Raw genomic sequence first — 23703 nt, 5'->3', positions numbered from 1 at the left:
CTTCTTACAGATAGGCTGCTTATATATGCTTTCATTAATTAATATAATAAATAATTGTGTGTTGGCATTTTTGTTAATTAGCAACAGTTCCTAGTCTGACTGTGGTGAGTGTACTGCTATGCATTGTAGAAATCTAATTTCTTGATTAAATAACCCAGAGGCTTGTGTAGCAAGCTAAGACATCAGATTGTTGCTAACTGAACTTTTGAACTTTTCATAGGAAAAGGAGATGTCAGTAAGAGAAGAGTCATAATAACCAGTACGTAAGCTGGGGCAACCCAACAACTTTCATTTCAGTAGGCATTCCCATAAGAGCAAGGAGAGATATCTCCCCTCTTCTTGTGCCAAGTTGGCAAGATAATGCTTTTTTCATAGTTTAACATATTCCAGAGATGAGAGATAAGAGCTGGTGGTCCAGGAAGAGAGGAATTTGGGTATAACTAACAAGCGAAACTGTCTTTTGAGGAGAAATCCCTGAAGAGTCTCTATGAGATGTCATTCTTTTTTTCTGTGTTAAGAAATATAAAAGATGAAGTAATGTGATTTGGTAATTGTATTTTTTTTCAATAAATCGTATTTTTAAGAATGCTTTATGAGTTTGATCCTTGCGTTCTTTCCTTGATTGTTGAGCAATATGAAAAAACCTCACAAGAAGAAAAGAAACCACCTCTTTTAGAGGAAACCACTCACGGATTTAATCTGTGCAGTTTGCCACAAAGGGAGAACAATGGACAAGGTTTTGAAAAATATCACAAATGGGCATTTCTGGAACATCAGGCACACTTGGGTTTCAATGGGCCTAGTAAGCAAATCAATGCAGAGCTCAGTACACCTTCTGGGGTGAGCTTCCCTTTTGGCAGGCACTGGTGACAGGGACCAGCCAGGGGGCTGCAGCCAAGCTGGGTCTCTCTCCTTTGTATGGAGTGGTTTGTACATTCTCCTTTCTTCCCCCTGCAGTTCCTTCAAGGCCCTACTGGCTCTCTGATGGACCCTGCTGGAGTTGTCTGCATCAATGTCTGAAGTGCCTCTCAACTTTGAGAGGTCAGCTTTTCATTTCCTTGGCCTGGATTCTCCAGTGCTGCCAAAGCTGGAAGCGAGTGGGCAGGTGGTTGGAGACGAGGAAAGGTTTCCCACTGTCCTGGCTGTGGTGTCCTGTCCCAGAGGGGCTGCTCCTGCTACCTGCCCTCTGCAGCTCACACTGGGCTGGTTTGGGCAGCTGGGCGAGCAGTGAGCTGTTGGATAGCCTGGGATTTCTGATGGGTCAGCACCTTGGATTGGCTCCCCATGGGCACAGGCAAACTCTAGAGCTGGCAGGAGCACACAGCTGGCATTGAGAGGAAGAAGCAAAGTGGCATCCTCCCCTCTTGGGTGGCAGCTTACCACTGGACTGACCTCACTGAAGCATGAAACTTCATCCTCAAGGGCAGGTCAGCTCGTGTGCATGTGAGGTTGTTAACACTTAAATGTGATCTTACACATCTCACAGTGCTCAGGGATGGAGAAAGTGAAGACAGTGGAGTTTCCTATGCTGCCCTTTCCCACTCCCCAGTTTTGGTGATATCCCTAGTCACTCTCTCTGTGTTCCCTTTTCCAGATGGGGTTAGAAAGGGGTATACATTCTGAATTATTTTTTTATTGGCAGTACCTGTGGATGAAGATTGTTTTTACTGATTTGCAATCAAACATCAAACTGAAATAAATGTAATTTCAGAATAGTCTCTTTGCAGTCACTGTCTTTATTTTTGCTTTACAGTATCTCTGAGGTACTCTTAATTCTGTGCACTGGAATTGCAGAGTCACACAATGGTTTGGGTTGAAAGGGACCTTTAAAGATTATCTAGCCCCCTGCCATAGGCTTGAATCCTTCCAGGGATGGGGCATCCACATCTTCTCTGGGAAAGCTATTCTTGTGCTTCACCATGCTCACAATAAAGAATTTCTTCTCTATATCTAATCTAAACTTACCCTCTTTCAGTTCAAAACTCTTGCCCCTTGTCCTATCACCTCAGGCCCTGGTAAGAAGTCCTCTCTTACAGGTCCCCTGTAGGTACTGGAAGGCTGCTGTAAGGTCTCCCCAGAGCTTTCTCCTTGTTCATCAGGCTGAATTCCCCCAAGTCTCACAGCCTGGCTTCACAGGAGAGGTGCTCCAGCTCTCTAATCATCTTTGTGGTCCTTTCTGGATCCACTCCAGCAGGTCTGTGTTTGACCTGTCGTTGTCACCAGAGATGCATATGCTATCCAGGTGGGGTCTCACAGGAGCCCAGGAAAGGGACAGAATTATGTCCTTTGACCTGCTGGCCACACTGCTTTTGATGCAGCTCAGGATGCAGTTGCCTTTTTGTGCTGCAAGTGCACATTGCTGGGTCATATCTAATTTTTCATCTAACAGTGTATTGGGTTTGTGTAGCAAGATTTTGGTAGCAAGGAACTACAGCTGTGGCTTCTGTGAGAAGCTGCTGGAAGCTTCCCGTGTGTTTACTGGAGCCAATGTCAGCTGGCTCCTAGATGGACGTGCTGCTGGTCAAGCTGGGCCCATCAGCAACAGAGGTGGCACCTCTGGAATAACAGATTTAAGAAGGAAAAAAAAGTTGCTGCACAACAGCAATTTCATCCAGAGAAGAGCAGGGTGAGAACATGTGAGAGCAACAGCCCTGCAGATACCAAGGCCTGTGAAGAAGGAGGGGCAGGAGGTGCTGCAGGTTCCAGAGCACTGATTCTGGGCATGCAGACCATGGTGAGGCAGCTGTGTCCCTGCAGCCCATGGAGGTCCCCTGTGGATCAGATACCCATCTGCAGCCCATGGAGGACCCCACACCGGAGCACGGGGATGCCTAAAGAGGCTGTGACCCCATGGGATACTTGTGCTCCCTCTCATGGGAGGGACCCCACATTGGAGCAGGGAAATGAGTGTGAGGAGTCCTCCTCCTGAGGAGGAAGGAGCGGCAGTGAACACAACCTCATTCCCCATTCCCCTGCACTACTGGCAGAGAGGAGGTAGAGGAAGTCTGGAGTGAAGTTAAGCTTGGCAAGAAGGGAAGGGTGAGAGGAAATTTTTTTAAGGCTTGGTTTTATTTTTCATTATTCTACTCTGTGGTTTTTTTGGCAAGAAATTGGACTTCTTTGCCCACATCGAGTCTGCTTTGTTTGTAATGGTGAGTGGTGAGTGATCTCCTCCATCTTTATCTCTTCTGTTGTGGTTTTTCTCCCCTGTCCATTTGAGGAAGGGAGTGACAGAGCAGCTGTGGTAGGCTCTTAGTGTCCTGTCAAGTCAACCCACCACACAGTGCCTGCAAGTCCTCCACAGGGCTGCTCTCAAACCATTCATTCCCTGTCCATCCTGATACTGGGGGTTGCCCCAACCCACGTGCAGGTCCTTGGCCTTGGCCATGTTGTATTTAATGAGGTTCACACTGGCCCACTTCTCAAGCTTGTTAAGGTCCCTAGAGAGGGCATCCCTTCCACCAAGTTTATCAGTTGCACCACTGAGCTTGGTGTCCCCTGCCAGCTTGCTAAGGGTGTACTCAATTCCACTGTGTCATTAACTAAGACATTGAGCAGGTTTAGTCCCAATAAGGTTCCATGAGGAACACTACTTGATGCAGATCCATTTGGACACTGAGAGGTTGACTGCAACTCTCTGGGTATGGCCATCCAGCCAGTTCCCTTTCTATCAAATGGTCCAGCTGTCAAATCCTTATCTCCCCAATGCAGAGAGACAGAGATGCTGTGTGAGACTGGATCAGAGACCTTAAAGAAGGCCAGACAATGACATCAGTTTCTCTTTCCTTATCCACCAGTGCAGTCACTGTAGAATAATATATAGAAAAAATCTGTCATGTTTTGATGATTGATGTTATTTGGTCCCTTCAAGTCAGGTGGCATACATATGATGTGAACAAACCAGAGACTAGTGTTGCTTTTCATCACCATATTCTAGAAATACTTTAAAGGAATTTTGGTAAAGAATAGATCTTAAAGTATTTTTAGTTATTATCTTGGAATGGAGTTGTACACAGACAAGGCTATTGTTATCAAATACTAGTTTCTTATTTCAAGAAAACCTGGTTTCAGGTGCTCAGGCAATAGCTTTCTTTAGTTTTATGGTTTGATTTACTTTAGAACTTTGATATAAACTCTGTAATTTACTGTTAGCTATGCTACCAATGTGTCTAGCTTAGACTATATCAAAGGTAGTGTTAATATTAACTTCAAGTGTACTTATTTCCACAGATAAAAATGTTGGTTTTTTGTTAAATATCTAAAATAAGCACAAGTCCCACCACCATCATCCATTGTTACTCATCCTAGATTTCTTCAGGGATACTTAAATGCAAGGGGAGGTAAAAGAGTCCTGCTTCCAAATAAAGAAAAATCAGTGTGTAGTCTCAGAAGCCTGTGCTTCTGTAATATTTTAATTTTTTTTTCAATTATAATCAATATTACCTGTTTTACCAATGCTAGCAGTGAGAGAAAGGCCCTAAGACATTGATGGGCAGACAGACTGATAATAGCATGAACTATATTTATGTTTCTGACATCAGTGGTTTATCTAATCTTGTATGATAAAGGGACTAAATCCACCAAACTATCCCATCCTCAGTGATCCAATATTTTCTAATACTGCCCCTTGTTTCAAAAATCATAGAAATTTCAAATAGAAATTTGCTAATGTGAGGTGTTCTCTTACTGTGTTTGGAAATATCATAATCTCTTTTCATAAACAATATTCCTACACTACATTAATGTATATTCAAAATTGGACACTCCTGGGCCAGTAAGAGATAATTCATCAGCTTCCTACTTCAAACACAGCCTTTTTAAAACTATAATGAAGTTTTGTGATAACAGGACATCTTGACACTCTTTAGGACTTTCTTAAATGGGTATACTTAGTTACCACTGTAATAATGATTCCTGTTCTGTCCTTCACCTGTTTTCATTATATTTTCTCTGTATTTTCTCTGTATGTTTTTACTACTGGAAAAGGCAAAAGCTGCTCCTGCCAGGTCCTAATTTTTGCACCATATCTCATTTTATCCCAGAGATACCACCTTCACTGCCCTTCTGTCACATTACCACATCTGTACCTATTCTCTTCAAGGGTTTGCTGCATTCTTTTATGTTTCAAGAAATCAGGCTTTTGAAAAGTCTGTTGCCTTCCAGAAAAGAAATTGCACCAACCAGCCTTGTTCTAGATCTCCCATGTCACAGCTGGTTGGAAAAAAACAAACAAACAAACAAAACCAACCAACCAACCAACCAACCAAAAAAACCAAACCCAAGCAAGCTGAAAAATGAACTGTGCCAAAAATTTCACTTTCCAAATGGCGTAAAAAGCCTCTTTTATGTGATCAAAGGGTCTTGACTGTTCCATGTTCAAATAAGCTCTTCATCTTTTAATTGATGTAGAGATTTGGATTACAACCACTTAATGAGTACTGATTGAGTCTGTAGCATCCTTTTCCTAGAGGTGTATGAGAAATGGAGCCCTAGGACCCTTCCAAAATGCCTGACCACTGTGATTAACCCATTCGGTCTTCCAAAGGCAGGTGGCACATGGAAAGTTAACTTTCCAAAGGTAGCTGGAAGTTGCAGGATTAGTGATGCTTCCCACATATTTGAGCAGTTTCTGCTTTACGACTGCTGTTCAAACACAGAAGTACACAGTGTATGCTGCAGCTTCCTTTTTCCCAATCAAGGTTTAAACAGACCTTCTGAGGATTATGAATGCAGCCCTAAAAGTTAGTCTGTCTCACAGTATTTATTTTGAGCTTCAGATCCTGATCTCCCTTCTATGTTTAATTTGATTAATGGTTAATAGGGCCATCCAGAGTTCTCCACAGAGGTTTATGGCTTTAATTAAATGCACAGAGACAGCCAGCTCCAGCCAACCTCGGCCTCTTTTAGCTGGACAAGGAGGAAGAGAACAGAGCTTTAACCCTGCTTTCCACACAGACTCCTGTTCTCTTGCATCCTTTGTGCAGCCAGTGGCCGCTGGTGTGGCTTAGAGCAGATGCACTCACTCGGAGGTGCCAAAGAGCTGTTCCAGCAGCTGCCAGGCAGCTGCCTGCCACCACAGGCTCAGCATTTCCTGAGACAGCTCTTCCTCAGCAGGGGTTTTCCTCCAGCCAGGAGAGATCTCCTCTTTGGGATTTGGACACTGTTTTGTTGACGTCACCTGTCACACTGGAGATGGTGTTCAAAGTATGTGTTAGCATCCCTGCCTCGTGGCTTTTCCAGCTTTGGAGCTGTGCTCCAGCTGGGTCCCTGCTGGACAGGGACATGCAGCTATAAGGTGGTGAGGCCCTGTACCCCAGTGGTACCTGATGCAGCCTCCAGGAGAGGGGCTGGAGGCAGAGGGGATGGGAACAGGGAGGGTGGAACGGGGAGTCTGTCCCCTTGACAGACATCAGAGTGAAAGGAGAGGAAAGCTCTCCCTGCTCGCCAAGGAAGGCAAAAGGGAGGCCCTGGGCTCTGAGCTGTGAAATTGTCTGATCCATCACCAGCTAACTTCAGAACGTGTGGCAGAACACAATGAAAGACTTACCAGCTTTTTGAAGCTTTTTTCCTGATAGAGAGGAATTGCAGAATTACTTAATGGGTGAGGGGGCTTCCTGTGTTCCATGCAAAACTGCAGGCTGTATTTCCCCATGGAATGTGCAGACTTGCTACAAAGTATATTTAGGTGCTTCACCTGTTCTTGGTAAGGTGGTATTGAACTCAGACCTCCCCTGTTTTTCACAGCATTTATGCTATTTAAAGAGCTCCTACAGTTGAGAGCACTAAGGGATTTGAGTGTTTTGATTCCTGCATCTTCTGTAGGAAGTGGCTTGTTTTATTCCAGGGCACTGCATTTTGGGGGCACCAGTGAAAGACCCAGGAATGTCAGGAGGAAAGAGAGACTGCTGCTCGGTGTCTGCAGGAAATTGGTGAGGAAAATCAGCTAGAGGGCACCAATATTTCTTCTTAGGGCCGTTAAATTAGGCCATGTGGACTGGCAGCATATGGATGCATGAGAGAAACATGAGGGCTTTACGAAACAGTTGTGCTAAAAATAATTTTTGGTGTTATTTTTAATAATGTTATCACAGATGAAGAAAGTGAGGTAGAAGTTCATAGCCTGAGACAATTCCTTCTCCTGCTTTACTGCATAAACACTGTAAAACCTTGAGTGTTGGTTTGGCTAGGTAATGCTTTCCAAAAGTATGTCAATAAAATAGGCATCAGAGCCATAAAATATTTTCCTATATTTAGAGTCTAAATGTGCAATAAAAATTCAGTAAACTTTAGACTCCTAAGCACTAAAATTGCTTTCAAAAAGGAGGGTTGGATGTTAAAATCAAATATTAAAAAAAATAAAGATTCTAATATTGCCAAAAATGCACAGTCAGTGTTTCGTGTTCAGCGGTGTTAGCAGGCTCAGCTACAGCCTCGTAAGTTTTGCTGTTGTCTGGGCATGAGAAAGATCCTGAAACTGTTGAAGGGGGCAGGAGTATTGTAGGATTATCAGTTGATTGGTTAATTTAGAGGATTATGTTTTTAATGCCAAAAAATCCAGCTGCACAGAATTGCAGAATAATTTAGGCTCAAAGGGATTTCTGGGGATCCTCTTTCTAGCCCCTGCTCAAAGCGGGGGCACGGTACGTGGTTTTGCATGTTGCAATAACTTACCTTTACATGGTTTTCATTTGTGCAAGAAAGATTAACTATTTGGGTATTTTTGTGCAGTACAGAGCCAAATACCAAAGAAGGATAAAAATTAGAGGCAAAAGTTGATCCAGATAGCATTTAAGCAGCACCAAAATATCCCATACCATTTTGCATATATTGTTTTGGTTTTTTATGATAAAGAAACATTCCTCTAGGCTAGCACGAGGGGCTTAGTTTAAACATTTGTGAATGAATTTTAAATTGTTCTTTTCATTGCTGGCTAATATGCAGGAGGGATTGGTAAATATTGACAGCAAAGGCTATACAGCATTTTTTAGCCAGTTCTGTTTAGACTTAATCGCTATAATGCAGTGTTAAAATTTACAAAACAGCTTGTAATTGCAGTAGCTTATTTAAACCAGCTATTTGTGGTTATGTCTGCTGAGGAAACTTAAACTTCAATGTTCCCCAGCCATCTAATAGCAGCAAATTGACTGCGGGTCTCTTGAAGGAATATCTAAATGTAGGCTGTTGAATAATCCCTTTGGGGGCCCTGTAACTATTTTTGTGCCTGGATATGCGTCATCAGTGGGTATTTTCTCTGGTGACTAGCTTACATCAGTAGGTCTCCTACCATACGCTCTATCAGTGAGTGACTTATGATTGATGGGAGTCACGGCTGCTGTTTAGCTTTTATCTGTGACCTCAAATAATGGACAACAGGAATTTCCAGGCTGTTAAATTCCTTGAATGACTGAAGACACGGGATGGCTCTGCTGATAAACGCAGGTAGTGCCCAGATCCTGGGTGTTCACCGGGGGCTGGGGCGGGGAGGAAGGAGAGGGGGGTTCCTCGGCTGCCAGGCGGTGAATCCGGCGCCGCCGCGAGTGGCGCGTCCCCGGACGCCGGGAAGCGGCCGCACCGGAGGATCGCCGCGCGGCCGTGATGCTCCAGCTCTCCCGGCTCTCCAGCCATCCGTGCCCGCCGGTGGCACTGGCCCTGCCATGTGTTTAGCTGGCTGATCTTTAGGGCAGTTTTGCCGTTCGTTTGAAACCAGGGAGACGCGCAGTTCGCAGCGCTGTGGAGGGAAACGCTGTGGAATTTTCAGCTGCAGTCGGGTTGGTTTTTTTAACCCTTTTTATTACCATCAGCGGAGAGTGGATTTATTGGCATGCTTCACCCAGGTGCTGCCTGGGCTAAGTCTGAAGGTGCAGTAGGCTACGTGGTCTTAAGGTTAAGTTGCACCTGCCACAGTGACCCACTAAGCACACGGTTGTAGTTCGTTTCCTGGTGTTCAGTACTTCATTTCAAGGAAATAAGGACTGCAGATACTGAGTTATCTCCTCTTTCTGTGTCCACTCTGCCTTTCTGCCTGACATGCGAAATGGGGCTGCAAGACAGCTACAAGATTTTCTGTGTTACCTGTGATGAATTTAGCAGCTTGAGTCAGCCCTACGGCGAGGCACTTTGTCATTTCTTCTTCTTTCCCTCCCGTTCTTCTTGTCTCAATTCCTTTGATAAAGCTGTGATAGGAAACAAGAGATTGGCTGTCTGTGAACTTGTGCACAGAAATCTCTCAAGCCTTTCTCCTGGTAACCAGGGAGTAAAAATGACAGATATAGATGCTCCCAGTGTGATTGAGGATTAAAAAAAATCCTTAATGCTGTTTATCATATGGCATTGTTTGGCTGAGGGAGGATAGCAGCTGGATCCAAATTCCTTCTCACCACTTCTTCCTGTTGGCAGGTGGCCTTCCGCACAGGCCGGGCTTGCAAACTCTCACGCGGGTCTTACTTATTTGAGCGCCTGCTATTGTTTTCCATTCAGGTGACAGCAGAGCTGGTTTTGTGCGAGATTCTGAGACTTGAAAAGTTTCAGAGGGAAAACAGCAGCTTTGTTTGAACTCGCCTGTGTGCTCCCTCCTCCGCATGTACTAGCCCAGAGGTCGTGGTTAATGAATGAAACCAGGCTTCCTGCAGAAGCCAGTTAACCCCTGTCTGTGCCTTTGTTGACACAGTGCTTACAGGTGTGCGCTGCCATGGCGTGGGTGCTCTTGCTCTGGGCAATACAGGCTGTGTGTACCTCTCTGCTCCTTTCATACAGGTGCCTGGTCCAACACATGCACTGGGGCTGAAGTAAATTTCCTCATCTGCTCTGGCTAATTGAGTGCTGGTCAAGAATTGCATTCAGCAGAAACAGCAGGAAGAGAAGCAGGAATTAAAAAGAAGCTTGGAAAGTCAAGAGAGGGAGAGGAGGGAATGGAAAGGTCTTCATTGAACTGTGATTTCCAAGTATACTCTTCTTTTATTTTTGGGTTTATTTTTTTCCAGTCGCTTCAGTAACATTTTGGGATTCATAACAAGCTGGTTATATAATTCAAAATCTGTAAAAGGTTGAGCACAAAATTTTTTGATGAATCTTGAGTCATTTGCATTAAAAATCACTGGATTTTCCTAGGGTGTGCTTTGCAAATGTAAAGCTTGCTAACTGGTTGATGCTACTATATGTGTCATTTACCTCAGCTTTCTAGGAATCAAATTGCCTGGCTCCACAGTTAAATCTTTTGGCTAATATTGACCTCATTTGCCCCCATTTTTAGGGGTATCATGTTTTAGGATAGTGATAGTATTTTGGGGTAGCTTTCATTTACAGTATTTGTGCAAAAGCTCAGCATTACCACCTTTCCAGAAAGACTCTTCAAACCTTCAGAACATTTCCAGAAAGGGTTGCCGTTTTCTAAGAAAAAGTGTTGGCAAGTTGCCTGCCGTTTCCTGATGCTTGGCACTGAGGCCAAGGCAGAGGGATGAATTCCAAACTGGCATGTGGCAGGGTGTGTAGGTACCTCCCTGTGTGCTCTGACAGAGATGTCGCGCTGGGGACAAACTTAATTTAGGTGCTGACCCTGCAGAGATGTCACGCCCCGTGGATGCCTGGGTCTGTATGCCTACGCCCTGTTGCCTTCAGTGACTAAGTGCAGGCACCAGGTTCTGCTGGCACAGCGTGAATTGAGGAATGATAACTGCAGTAGCTAAAGCCTTGTTTTTCCAGAAGAGCCTTCATTTATTCAATGTCTGCCTTCAAAATCTTGAAAGTCTCCCTGCACAGTGGCTAACCAGATAGTCATCTGTTTAGTTAAAATAATTAAGTGTTGTGAGCAAGGGATGCTGCACATTCACCGAAAGGCAGTGTATTCACTGCTGCATCTTGTAATATCTCCATCAGCAAAGCTCCCCCTCCTCCAGCAAACTGTGTTGGTGTTTCAATGTGCAACTAGTTCCCAGTGGGCACAGGACTGTAATTACCATACCTGGGAGGCAAAAACGGAGACTGAATCTGACACAGGAATACTGGGGCTTCATTCTGAAATCTGTTTTAAGATTAAATGCAATTCTTTTCTCTTCCACCTCTCCCACCTGTTAAATCTGACTGTACACTCTGTACAGCTGATGTAGCGTTGGGTATTTGCTGAGGGTCATGAGTTGGTATTTAATAGTCTTGTATCATTTTTACACAAAGTACTCTCAGAGCTTAAATACTCTTGAGTGTAAAGAGGTGCTCTGGGATAGAAAGATGAGAAAAAAATTAGAATGCTCACCTTGCCATGGCCCACCGTTTTGATAGCACTATTTTGTTTGAAGAGTGACTGTATGGAGCAGGCAGTGCTGCTCATTCATTAGTGAAATCCTAAACACATGTAAATATACATTATTAGAGTTGTATAGAGGTTGTAAAAATACTCTGAAATATGAGGCAAAGTGTGATTTGACATTTTCAGGGGACATGGTATATTTTGTTTGTGTTCATTCAAAATCATCTATTATAGCCATAAATACTTTATCTCTCAAGGTGATCTTTGTGTTTCCCTAAAGTCCAGTTGAAATCAGTGAACCAATTCCCAGATGCTTGGAAACTGCAGTTTTGGTCAGTTTGTGTGAGCAATAGCTTATATAGTTTCATTGGTATGTTATGGGTTTTGCTCCTTTGGGTATCGTGGAAGAAATAAAAGTTAGCCATCACTTCATTTAGGCATTACTTTTCTGTAGGGAAAAATAAGGAGTTACTCATAAACATTTCTCATACTTATAGTGATAGAGTAACAAAAGTGAAGAAGAAGAAATAATACAAGAAAAATACAGTGTAAAGAAAGTTGGAACAGTGAAAAAAGTTACTTCATTTTTGTGAATATAATTTTTTCAATCCACTCGGTCCAGCGAATGAAGAGCTTTCCATCTTTTTGATATTAGTGTATACAGTAATGTGAGTGAATGGAGTGAGATGCACTTGAGCTCTTCCTGTGTGTTCTGTGCCTGATAACCTTGGTCCTGAGACCTTTAGTCATCAGCTTAGTCCTCCCTGCAAGTGGCCAGCAACTTTAATAAGATTGTTGGAGATCCAGGACTAGGTTGTCAGTAATTTCATAGATTTATAAATGTCACCCTGCCATCAAACAGTTCATTTGAATGAAATCCACCTCTTTGTTGGCATGTGGGCAGAAGAGAGAAGGAATATACTGCAGGTGAAGGCTGTGTACTGTGGCAGACAGGAAGGTACCTCCTTTATGTCAGTAGTTTGGCACCAACTCCTGTAAACTTTGGCAAAGTGTTTTCTTGGTCTCGTTTCCTATGTCTACGGAGCAGTAGTTCTTCTAGAGATTTTTGCTCTTGGAAGTATTTCTCTTTAGTGTCACAAAGTGAGCATTTATCCTGCAGGACCTCAGACAGCTCAACAATGGTGAGCTTCCAGTGACTCAGCCCAGCATCCCTGTCCATCTGCTTGCAGCCACCAGCACTCCCTACCAGCCGCTGTTCTCAGTTGAAAAGCCAGGCGTGCAGCCTGAGACAGCAGTGGCTGATGGACAGGGTTATCCTGGATACAGAGGTCCTGTGCTCCAAGGAGACAGTGAGGGAAGAAGCTTCTTTCTAAGCCAAGTTACATTTTTTCTGAGTCAGATCCTGGCTTGGAAACTTGCTGTGAAGGAGGCAAGGAAGAGGTACCACACACTGACATCCCCAGGAGCATTGATAATGTCAGAGCACCTGACGGTACAGCGGCCCTTCAAAAATGGCACTGTCATGAAGGATTTACATGATACTGCAATAGCTAATAACACAAGGGCAGTACAAGGTACTTATTCAAGACTGCTGAGGAGTTTGCCAAGTGTCTGTAGTTTCATGACATGACTTTGTCCCTCTGCAGCCAGGCCTTTAGCATCGAGGAGTTTTCCAAAAACTCAATCAGTCTTTCTCAAGTACAAATTCCAGTTGCTACCCTGCTAGTTAAAAATAATAACAACTAAGTTAAAAAATCAAATTCCTTAACAGGTAGTCATTTTGTTTTCACAAACTTATTCCAACATTCTCATGTATGGATTCTCTTTTCTTCTTGCACACTTATTTATCCTTTTGGGTTGTGAAGTGAATGAATGTTTGGGGATTGCTCTGTGTGCTGCTTGGGACCATCTTTGTTCAGGGACAGAGGAGATACAAAGTCAGTCCATGAGGTCATGACATCTTCTGTCCCTTGCTTGGGAGGTAGGATGACAATCTGCAGTGTGAAACTCCTTTCTCTCTTTCAAGGAATTATATTTCTTAATACATAGGCCAGCCAGACATCCTAATCTGGAAGTCTGCAATTTGGGAACTGGGGTTATTACAACTAAGAAACAGAAAACCCATTAAATCTCCTTTCACTAATATGCAGGGAAAAGTGACAGTAACCAAATTTTCTCAGTCTAACCAAATCATGGAGCATCACATTGACTAAAGAATACAGGAGCCTTTTGAGGCTGCTTTGCTGTTAGCTCTCCATTCTCCATAAAGCTCAGAGCCATGCACTGATGAAATACAGCCTGTCTTTCGAAGCGAGGTAGTGATTTTCCACCCTCTTGACTCTTGACCAGGAGCTCAGGTCTCATGCAGGCGGAAGCTTGCTCACAGAGAGAGCAAGGCTGCATATCAGAAGGTCAGTTGCTCTTTTTAGTTTAGCATTTTTTACCTTGATTTCTATTAAATTAGATATCACAGTGGTATCAGAAACAAGATCACCTAGAATGGAATGTCTCAAAGAGGTATGAAGTAGTAAAATGATGCAAATGAGCAAAAGGAGCATTAATTTAACTACTAAGAAAAAAAAATCATTTTGGTGGAAGTCTGTTCTCTTGATAGAAACTAGAGGACCTGATTAGTCTGAGCAACTAAAAAGTGAACTGGACAAAATGCTGAAAAATATACTATATAGATTTTTCTTTCTTAGATACAATATGATCTAATAGACTTGATCATTTCATTTTTGATCTAATTTCTGGGATTCTAAGATCACTTTTTAAAAATGGTCATTTTCTTCCCTATCTCACTGCGAGCCTTCTTGGTGAAATTTTTTGTCAGTTTTACCACAGAGGGCGGCATGTGCAGTAATCCAGCATGGTGGTATTTTGAAGACTCCAAACATTTCTCATGGCCATATCTTGCCATTGCTCCATTGTAAAATTCTCGGAATACTTGATGGGAGTTTTGCATTAAATTGTAAGGTATTTTTATCCAGCTGCTCTTTAGAGGCCCAAGTCATTTCCATGCTCTATTCCCATGGTAGCCTTCTTCCAGTTCCTTAAAGATACAATTTGGCTTTACAGGAAATAATAGTCATGCCTACCACACTGTAACTAAAATATTCAGACACATGAATCTTTTTCTTGACTTCCTATAAAAACGTCATTTGTAGCTGTATTTTGTTTGTTCTGGTTTGACTATAGTATAAACAAGAGTTTATTAAAACATTAGCTCTAAGTTATAGTTCTTTTTTGAGACTGCCAGGTCTTACAAAAAATATTACTGAAACTGCAGGGCAAAACCACATATTAACAGAAAAATGAATAATGAGTCTGTTTTCATATGGATTTTTTAAAAAGTACAGCTTGTAGTTGAACTAAATGTACTATTTCCTCCACTTCAGTCAGGAAGCTCTCATAGGCTTTTAACAGTGCCGCCAAAAAATTAATGCTTCAGCTGTTTAACAGATATCAAAAGCCAGTTTGACAATTGTAATCTCTTCCAGGAATTCCCTTTCCCATTTTCCCTCCCTATAAAAACAGATAACAAGATGCTTATATAGTAGAAATGGAAAGTCAGAGCTATTTTATGAAGCGCTGCGTATTTCTTCCAGCCTTAGGAGATGAGGCATGACATCTCCAAGACAGGGTAGGAAATGCAGGCACTCTGTTGTGTAAGTAGCATTTGCTTCAAGGATTAGCTGCTTGCCAAGATAGCACAGATTTAAATGTTTCCTAAGCCATTTCTGAGTTTTTACGTAACATGGCAGTGACAGGAGAGCTGTGGAGATGGCTGGGTAGGGACTCAAAGCAGCGACCAAGGAAAGACAAAACCAAGGGAAGCAGAGAAATATGCTGCATGTGCCAGCATCAGCTGACATGGCAGAACTGAAGGCAAGAGAAATCAGCACCAGCCAGGCTACTCTTGGATTTCTGTCCTCACTTTTAACATGCAACAAGATGAGACAAACTGAAAGGAGATGCCACTTGAACTTTTGTTCTGAAGCATCTCAAAAAGGCACTGAAACATAGACTCAAAGGTCAGAAGTGTTCCGTTTTCTGGAACAAATTCCCAGGACAGCTGTTAATACTACTCTGTCTTTTAAGGCTAAACTTTAATAGTATTCAGTGATACGTATTAAGAAATATATAGTATTACTGTGGCTGTGGAGAGGAACGTTTTGTTCTTCTCTAATGACAGAAAGGAGATTCTGTGTTAGAAGAGTGAAATAATTAAAGAGGTTGCCAATAAAAAAAGCCACTGTGTTTGCAGAGGGTGCCCTTGTGTTCAGCAATTGCCAATTAGAGAACTGTCACTTTATGTGTACCATGGGTTATTACTGCACAAACAGTCGTACAATTACGCACTGGGTCAGAAGGGCAAGTTACCTTCACCTCACAGCCATTATTTTAAAGCAAACACAAATACCAGGCACACAAACATCAGGCGCTGTGGCAGTAAAGTAATGACTCTTTGAAAATGCAGGTTAAAGAAAAAAGAGTCCATGTAACAAGCCTTGGCATTGTGGAAAGTAATTTTTACCGTGTGTGCATTACGTAGATTAGAAACATCATCTTTATATAATGGAGAAGCACACACCTCTTCCAACACTTGAAATACAGTTTACATGCCGTTTTGTTTTTCTGATGTTTGGAAATATAAAGAGACTATACAGAGTATATGTTTTTTCAGTTACCTTCTCTGATGCTGAAATGTTTGCAGTCCACATGCCCTTGTAAATGAGTTTGTGCACTTCTTTCTGTTGTGCTACCAATGGTGTGATGTCACCATCATCTGATGCACTCTGCTCTCAGCTCTTGTGTGGCTTTGCCTGACTTTAGCAAATGGAATAAAGGACAGTTCTGGAAGTGACCTTGTGCAAGACACGTCCTTGGGTGTTTATTACTTGCACTTCTTTTTAGGTGTTCTGCTTGGTATTTTATTTTGCATATTTTGCCTGACACTTCATTGGATACAAATCTAAACAGGCAGAATGAGCTGGGGATGCTGTGGCCATCCTGGGTACACACAGGATAGCCGTGCTGTATGTGGATCCATAAGTTTTGCTCTAAGGCTATCAAGTTTGCCTTCTTTTCTAATGTGGTTGCCATCTGTGCTTGTCCTGGCTTCTCTCTGGGTCGTAAGAAAGAACACAGTTCAGCAGGGATTGTGTTACCATCAGTGGCCTGAACCTTTGTGCTCGCTTGACCTCATACCTCTAGGAAGCTCAGCTGGCAAACATAGCACAGACCTTTGTGGCAACACCCTCTGGGAGCGTGGGCAGCCACTAAGGTTACCCTGCTTCCATATATGCCGAGGTATTTTCATTGACATGCTCTTTTCACAGGGTTTGAAATCACTGTGGCTTTAAAGCACCGGCTTTCCCTGAAGCAAAAGCACCGCGCTCACCCCAGGACCTGCTCGAACCCAGCATCTGCTGGGGCAGGACGGGGTGGCAGAAGTTAAATGGAGAGCGTTAGTTTGAAAAATGTTATGAGGTCACCATCCTTTTAAATTGGTTTACACAGATGGCTGTCTGGTTTGTTGCTTTGTCCTTGCTTAATAGTAACTGTTTATGGAAAAACGAATTGCTTTGCAGAAGGAGGTCCAAAAGCTCATGCTGTTGTTTCCCTCACTGGAGATCTTCGTGTTTTTATGGGCATACAAAGATTTGGCCTGGAATGGAGATAATTAGGAAGCATAGTGAATAATTAACTGTTTGACTTATTGCTAAGCTCTGTAGTCACTGGGTTAGAAATGATTTCCCCAACTGCAGGAGATAAGAGAAGGTTATTCCTGGTTTCACAATGTCCATATTGTTAGGGCTTTGTGCTGTGTGTATTCTGACATCAGCTGATACCTACGCAAGCTGGGTCCAGCTTCTCATCCAAACCACTTCCTGGGGTTTTCTCGGGTAATGGCAGTGATTCAGAAGACACCACAGTGCCTCAGAAAGCCATTTTTTACACATTGCACCCAGACTGTGTGACCATGAAGAAGCTAAGTTCTTAGGACAGAGTTTTGTTCTTAAAAATACCCCTTTTTTTTTTGTTTGTTCTGCACTCAGATTTAGATGTACATTGCTTGGCTTCTGTCCTACTGACCTGTTCACAGACTCACTTTCTGTTTTGTGGAAGATGTAGGAATATGATGTACACATATGCATGAAGCTGAAGCCTGAGGCTAGTCTCCAGGCAGAGATGCTGATTTTGCATCCAAAATTGTTCCTACCTGAAAAATACTTGTTAAAAAACCCAACAAAGTAATAGACAGGATTATTTAAAAAAAAAAAAAAAAAACACAAAAACAAATCAAATCTAAATAATGGTGCTCTGCACTTTTGCAGGACTGTCTACTTAAGAAGCTGAGAGTGAGTTAGGAACATTGATGAAGCCTCTGTGCTGTGAGGTGGGTATGTGTTTTTTATTACAATTTTGAAAAAGCATAAAAAATTCAAACCATTTGCTGGAGTCCAGCCGCAGAACTATTTAAGAGCTGGTAATAGAGTCCAGAAATTTTCTGCCATGGCACATGTTCCAATCAACAATTACAAATAAGGTCTTTTGCCCTTCTCTGAAGGAAGTGATGAATTTTTGCATTCTGTTAGTGTTTCAAGTGGCTCTTTTGATTTTTGATTTCTGACTAATGGAATAAGTGACTCTCACAGATACTTTTGCTCCTCTGCTCTTGCGGTGGCCTTAGATCAAAGTTTGGGGAGATAACAGTCTGTAATAGGACAGCCAGTAGATATCAAACGTGTCCACTGGATCCAGGCCAAACATAATCTGGGGCTCAGAAATGTTCTGTGTGTTTCATTACTTCTTCATTTTTTAGCATTCTGTCATGGTCAAATGAACCAGCAGTCTTTTAATAAATCCCCTTCCATATTCAGACTTGCAGCTCAGGTTTGCAGGCCCATGGGGGCTGGATTATTTGAATAAGTCTGAGAAGTGAAACTGAACATTTGTTGGTGCAGCAATTACAGGCAGCCAATCTAGTGAATCTTGTAATTTTGATAACCTTTGTTACAAGATGCTGCAGGCAAAACCATCAGCTTTCCTTGCCCTCTGTGTGAGCTCAGATGTGGATGTGGACCCTCAGTGCCTCCTTGTGCCAAAGCTGGTTGCCCACCCCTGCTCGAGCATCCCCATTCCTGGGGAGCTTGTCTTGGGCAGTGACCTGGAGAATCTCTCTCTTGGGTTCTTGGTTATTTGCATCACTTTCCCTTTTGGCATCATGAGGTGAACCCTGTTGAGTGGGATTCTGCCTCCTGCTTCGTGCCATTGGGATCCTAGATTTGTGGCAAGAAATAAGTCGGGATTGGAATTTTCTTTAAACTGCTGTTCCTTTTTAAAAGCCGATTTTGGAAAAAATTACTCTGACTATAAGTACCAAAATATGTATTAATAAAATATGAATTTATGCATGCCAGCATTTATCTCTTTTGTATCTATTCACAAATACATACCAAAAATTGACTGTAGCTCCATATGGCTCCCAATCTCTTCCCTCCCCCAGCTGTCAGCTTCTCCTCACCTGGATGACTAAATGGGAGCAGAGTGCTGGGCCATGAACTGAAGGTGGGTGTAGCAAAAACACTATATTGAATGTGTTTTCTCTGGGACATCACTGTGGTTCCTCAAGTGTCTCTCAGTTTGGATGGAAAATGCATTAAAAAGGTGATGCAGTTTGGTGGCAATCTTAGTTTCACACTCTGAAAAAGGAATGAAAATACTCAGAGGGTGAGTTACTTCTGTGCTGATTTGCTTTCTGGGCAGCAGTGGATGTGTAAAAGCTATTACTGTTTTAGAAGCTTTTCAGTACACATTATGGCTATCAATTAAAATAATTCATTTTTTAATCTGAAATTTTCACTTGACTGAAGTAGAGATGTCAGGCCTGCTTGTAATCGGTTCAGCAGGGCTACAAGGAAGTTCAGATACCTCCACTCCAAGACCTTCCATTTTCTGAGCATAAGGACCATTTATTTTGCTCAGTTCTGAAATGTTTAAATTCAAAATCTTTGGTGAGATTTGTAATACATTATTTGATTGAAATTATGCAAATTCATTGCAGTAGTGTAAAATGATGTGAGATCTTTGGGAGGGAAAACCCCCATTTCTTCTGCCCTAACGTGTCTGGAGGTAAAAGGCTCAGGTTTCCCGTGCTGCTGCAGGACGGGTGGTGGGATGGCACAGCTCACACTGCCCACGTAACACTGCTCACATTGGTGTTTTGGTGTCAACCAACTCCTCAAAGCCTCCAAAATTATGATGAAAGTTATGATGCAGTACTAAGTGTTGTTGCCATTAAACAACGATCCCAAAGTTACAGGGTTACCTTGGCTTCTGGTGCTGGGCGGGCACCCAAGCGGGCTTCTTCTGTCGTTGATGCTTTTCATAAGGGAGCTGAAATGATCACAGCTGATTTGGAGTTTTTTTCCTAGATTGCTTTCTGCCACTTCCTTTAGAAACCAAACATGAGCCCACAGCTTTCTGTCCTGTTGGAACATTGAGTTTTGTTGTCAAATTCAGAGCAGTTAGATGAAATTTTAAAGATACCTAGAGGAATAAAAAAACAATGAAACAGCTAAGGAGGAACAGAAGACAAAAGTGGTTGAAAGAAAATTTGGATGGCAGTAGGTTCTGAAATACTTTACCTCTCGTCTAACTGGGACAAAACCTTGACAACTCTTACACAGTAAGACATCTTACTTCAGAACATTTAAAATGTTGCTTCAGTTTTATTTTGCATATTTTTATATCATGAAGGTATTCCAACTCATCGAGTAGTAATATACTCTCAAACTTTAGTATTGAAGTATCTTGTTATATCACAAGGCCTATTATTTTCATTTATCTTCATTTAAACCAGGGAAAAAATTATATTTTATTGAACTTTTCATTTCTATCAAATCAGTATATTTTTCTTTCAGGAAGCCCCTGAGTTGGATGAGTTACAGTTTTAGAATTTTTTCAATTCTTGCTGTTCAGTTTCCCTTTTAAAAATAACTAAAACGTGCCTTCTTTTATCGTCTATAAGCCCCACAAATCCTTAGAATTACGTATTTTTGAAAGCATAGGATTTCAGCACAGAAAGGACTGACTTTCCATTTCTGTGAGAATGTTTACAGTTGAATGGTCTCAGGAATAAAACTGAAGCTTTTTTACGTGTATGTTTTGTGAATGTAAAACTTGCACACACTCTGAGCTGTGAACCAAAAAGCTTCAGATTGAGCCAGCAGAGAGGAAGGAATTTGTCTGCTATATAGCAAAAGGAAGTATTTGCTGTGTTATTGAAGCACATGGCCTTTTGCCATCTTTGATAAAGTATTTAAGGGTTGTGCACCCAAAGTCTGCTGCCCTCTTGACCCGTCATTCATCACTGGCTGCAGACGAGGTAGATGAGATGCATCTCCATAGGAGAGCCATTGTTTCAGCCCTGCACAGTTCCTCAGAGAACGGAAGCTGCAGACAAAGCGGCTCCCTGTGATTCACCACACTGCTCAGCCTCCTGGTCTTTTTCCTTTTACCTGTGCCTTTTCTGGTCCTGCTCTGTGCTGGCCAAGGTGGACAGGCAGCCACAATGAAGCTGTGGGATTGATCCGCTTTCCACTCAGCTTCTACTGGGCTCAAATGAGATGAGCGTCTGGGATATTTTTTTCTGTACTGAAAAGGAGAAGCAGATACAATTTTCACAGCATTTGCCTTGGCAATGCATTCAAATTTATTCCCCTTTTGACTGTTCAACACTGTTGATAGATGATGCTTAAAAAATGGAATTGCCCATAGTTTTTCTAGCACACTGTGAATTGCCCAGTCTTTTTTTTTTTTTTTTCTCTCTGTAAGCATTTCTGGTTACAGAGATGCCAGCATTCCCACTAAGTATGCTAAGTATGTAGAGTTATACTTTGTACTGCTAAATTAACAGACAGGAATAGTCACACCAAACCAGATTCAGCTCCCAGATGGGAAAGCGTCTCCTCTAGACCAAATTTTAATGACTTTTTTATGTGAGAAATTTTCACCAGTGTAGCATACTGCATGATTTAAAACAAATGCTATCATCTCTCTGTTGGTGATAGGTAACTTGTAGAAAATATAGCTTTCTTTGTAATGACCAACCAGGGCTTGGAAATGTCTGGACATTTAGGTAAGCTAACTTAGTAGGTTAACTGATCTTTTATTATCTTAAACTATTTAAATTTAAAAACATAATTTTTAGTTTAGCACTTTTTTTTGAGCACTAGTTTGAAGGATCTGATTCTTACTTGATTTGTTATATATGCAATCCTCTTAGCTTTTACATTTCTGTAAGTGACAGGAGAATGAGTCCTAGATGGCATAACAACAATATCAGAAGAATTAACTTGGATTCTTGTAGGATGTGGTGGGAAATTTTCTCAGACATTTCTGCATACTGACTAGGAAGGGTCTGTTCATGAGATGATGGAATCCATGCTCTTTGGCAGTTTGCCTGTGTCAGCTGGAATATTGTTAGAGATTTTGGCCCCCTGCAAATTTTAACAATGACTGTGTTATGATGAAGTGATGCAGAAGTTTTATGATTTGTTTAAAAGAAAAGAAGGAGTCTTCCACTTCTTGTGAATGCTTGACCTAAGAGACACTTCAGTAACCAGGCCTGACTTGTCCTTGGAACTCCTTTCTGTTTCTGCAATGAAGTCAAGTGGGATGCCCAAATGCTGGAAAGGAAAAGTTAAAAGCTATGTAGGTGGGCATCCGGACAGAAATATACAGTTTTCTGTACTTGTACCAGACACTTTAAATACCCTACCTCCCAGTCACTGCAGCTGCTCAGTCACTGAGGAGATACTTTAGATGTCATTACTTTGTGCTGTTCTCCAGTTCATGGTATTTCTAATTCTGAGTGCACTGTATTACCCTATTTCTGTTTATAAATCTTTTAAGTGTGCACATTAAAAAAGTAATTAAATTGTCATTATAATTTATAGTATGCCTGAAGTCAATCACCTAATTAAATGGAAAAAGCAGAGAGGTAGTAGGTTCATAAGCATTTATTAAGTACTACAGTATTAATTATGCAGGACTTTTGATCCAAGCAAAAGAGGAAGGAATGGAAACACCAATCTAAAAAGGCTTTCCATTGCTGGCCTTCTCAATTTAATAATGTGAGATACCCCTCAACCCCCAGTTGGCAGGACAACACTAATGCTTTCTTTTTGTTAATTTTTAATGAAATTATGATGGGTTTTTTTTATGACAACCACTTGCAGCATTTTCCTGTAATATTTTTGAAAGCATAATTTGTCCCCATGCAAGGGCCTATAAATACATGAGTAGAATTGAAGATACACTTAGAGTTATGGTTTGGGGAGGATTGTGCAGGAGCAGACTCTTGGTCATCACTCCTCAGCATCTCAGGGCAGGGAGTGGAGCCTGTCCTGGTCCCAGTGCCTTGGGGGCCGCTGGAAGTAGGGGCTGAGCCCAAAAGGGCAGGCAGGCTGTGAGTGCCACTAGGAGAGGGCAGGGATATGTAGGGACAGCGTGGACGTGACAAGGTTTGTACTTTCTTTGCAGCTGTTCTCTCACCTCCAGCTGCAAATCTGTGTCACTTGTCTGACAGTGGAGGGCATGAAATGCTGGCTCACCCTGCTGGGCTGGGGTCAGGAGGAGGCTCTGGAAGGTGGCAGACTGTGGGCTGAGCCTAAGAAATGGAAGTGCATTTTATTAGTGAGCTTGTGAAACAGGGCTGTCTCACTATGGCTGGTTTGTACTTTGCTGCAATAGATTAACTGCCTGGAGCAGGGAGATGAACTAGATGGAGCAGAAGCCCTAAAGTCAGGATTTCTTCTCTTTTGCTAGTTTGTTAAAAAATTAAAAACTCTGGTAACACACACACTGAAGTAAACTTGCCTGCATTCCATGTTGTTCCCAAGATTTTAATTTCATCCTCAGTGACCTTTACAACCTGAACATCAGTCATTGAAACCTCTCTTTTAGATGGCAGGGGGTCTAATCCATCAGCCCAGGCCCTAAGCCCTGGCTGCACTGAAGTAGACTGCAGGCTTTAGGGGAGAGAGAGACTGAGCAGGCAGAGGCAGCTGCTGCGAGCACTGCAGCAGTCCATGATCTCCTGCTGATCCATCGGCCTGCACTGAACAAAGCCCAGCTGGTTCTTGGGAATTCCAATGCAGGCAAACATCAGTAACAAACCAGGACAAGCCCCAGTAAGGGGTTTGACAGAATCCAAAGTATGCTTTGCAACTCAATTGGATATTGATGGTAGGGGGTACAGTGGAATCCTTGGGAAGGAACACCTATGCTTTTTTACTGCAAGAACTTGTAGCAACAAAAGCTGGCTCACTAGAGATGGGGCCTTCAAAAGGCCTTTAGATCACAGGTCTTTAAAAGAAAAGATGACCAAAACACCCCCTACTGTATAAATGGACAGGTAGAGACTTACCCACTTGCCCTGTCATTATCAAATTGATTTAACACATTTGGAACCTAAGTGCACAGTATCAGTT

The 23703-nt window shown here is 42.3% G+C and overlaps 1 protein-coding gene across 9 annotated transcripts in view; it reads left to right on the top strand.

Annotated features, from left to right (window-relative positions):
* The window catches only part of HIVEP2 (HIVEP zinc finger 2), a 136891-nt gene that overhangs the window by 43873 nt on the left and 69315 nt on the right, over nt 1-23703 (top strand). For 4 of the 9 annotated variants that reach the window (XM_059841872.1, XM_059841865.1, XM_059841870.1 and 1 more), the window contains exon 3: nt 17542-17603. The exons of 3 other annotated variants lie outside the window; for them this stretch is intronic. The gene's annotated coding sequence lies outside the window, so the exon portion shown is untranslated. Of the gene's footprint in view, nt 1-17541; nt 17608-18713; nt 18776-23703 lie in introns of all 9 variants that reach the window. 2 more of the 9 variants (XM_059841867.1, XM_059841868.1) reach the window with 2 other exon arrangements.

Source organism: Haemorhous mexicanus, chromosome 3 (genome assembly GCF_027477595.1).
Source record: "Haemorhous mexicanus isolate bHaeMex1 chromosome 3, bHaeMex1.pri, whole genome shotgun sequence".
Lineage (NCBI taxonomy): Eukaryota > Metazoa > Chordata > Aves > Passeriformes > Fringillidae > Haemorhous > Haemorhous mexicanus.
Note: the sequence above shows the minus strand (reverse complement) of the source record. Positions and strands in the feature narration are given on the sequence as shown.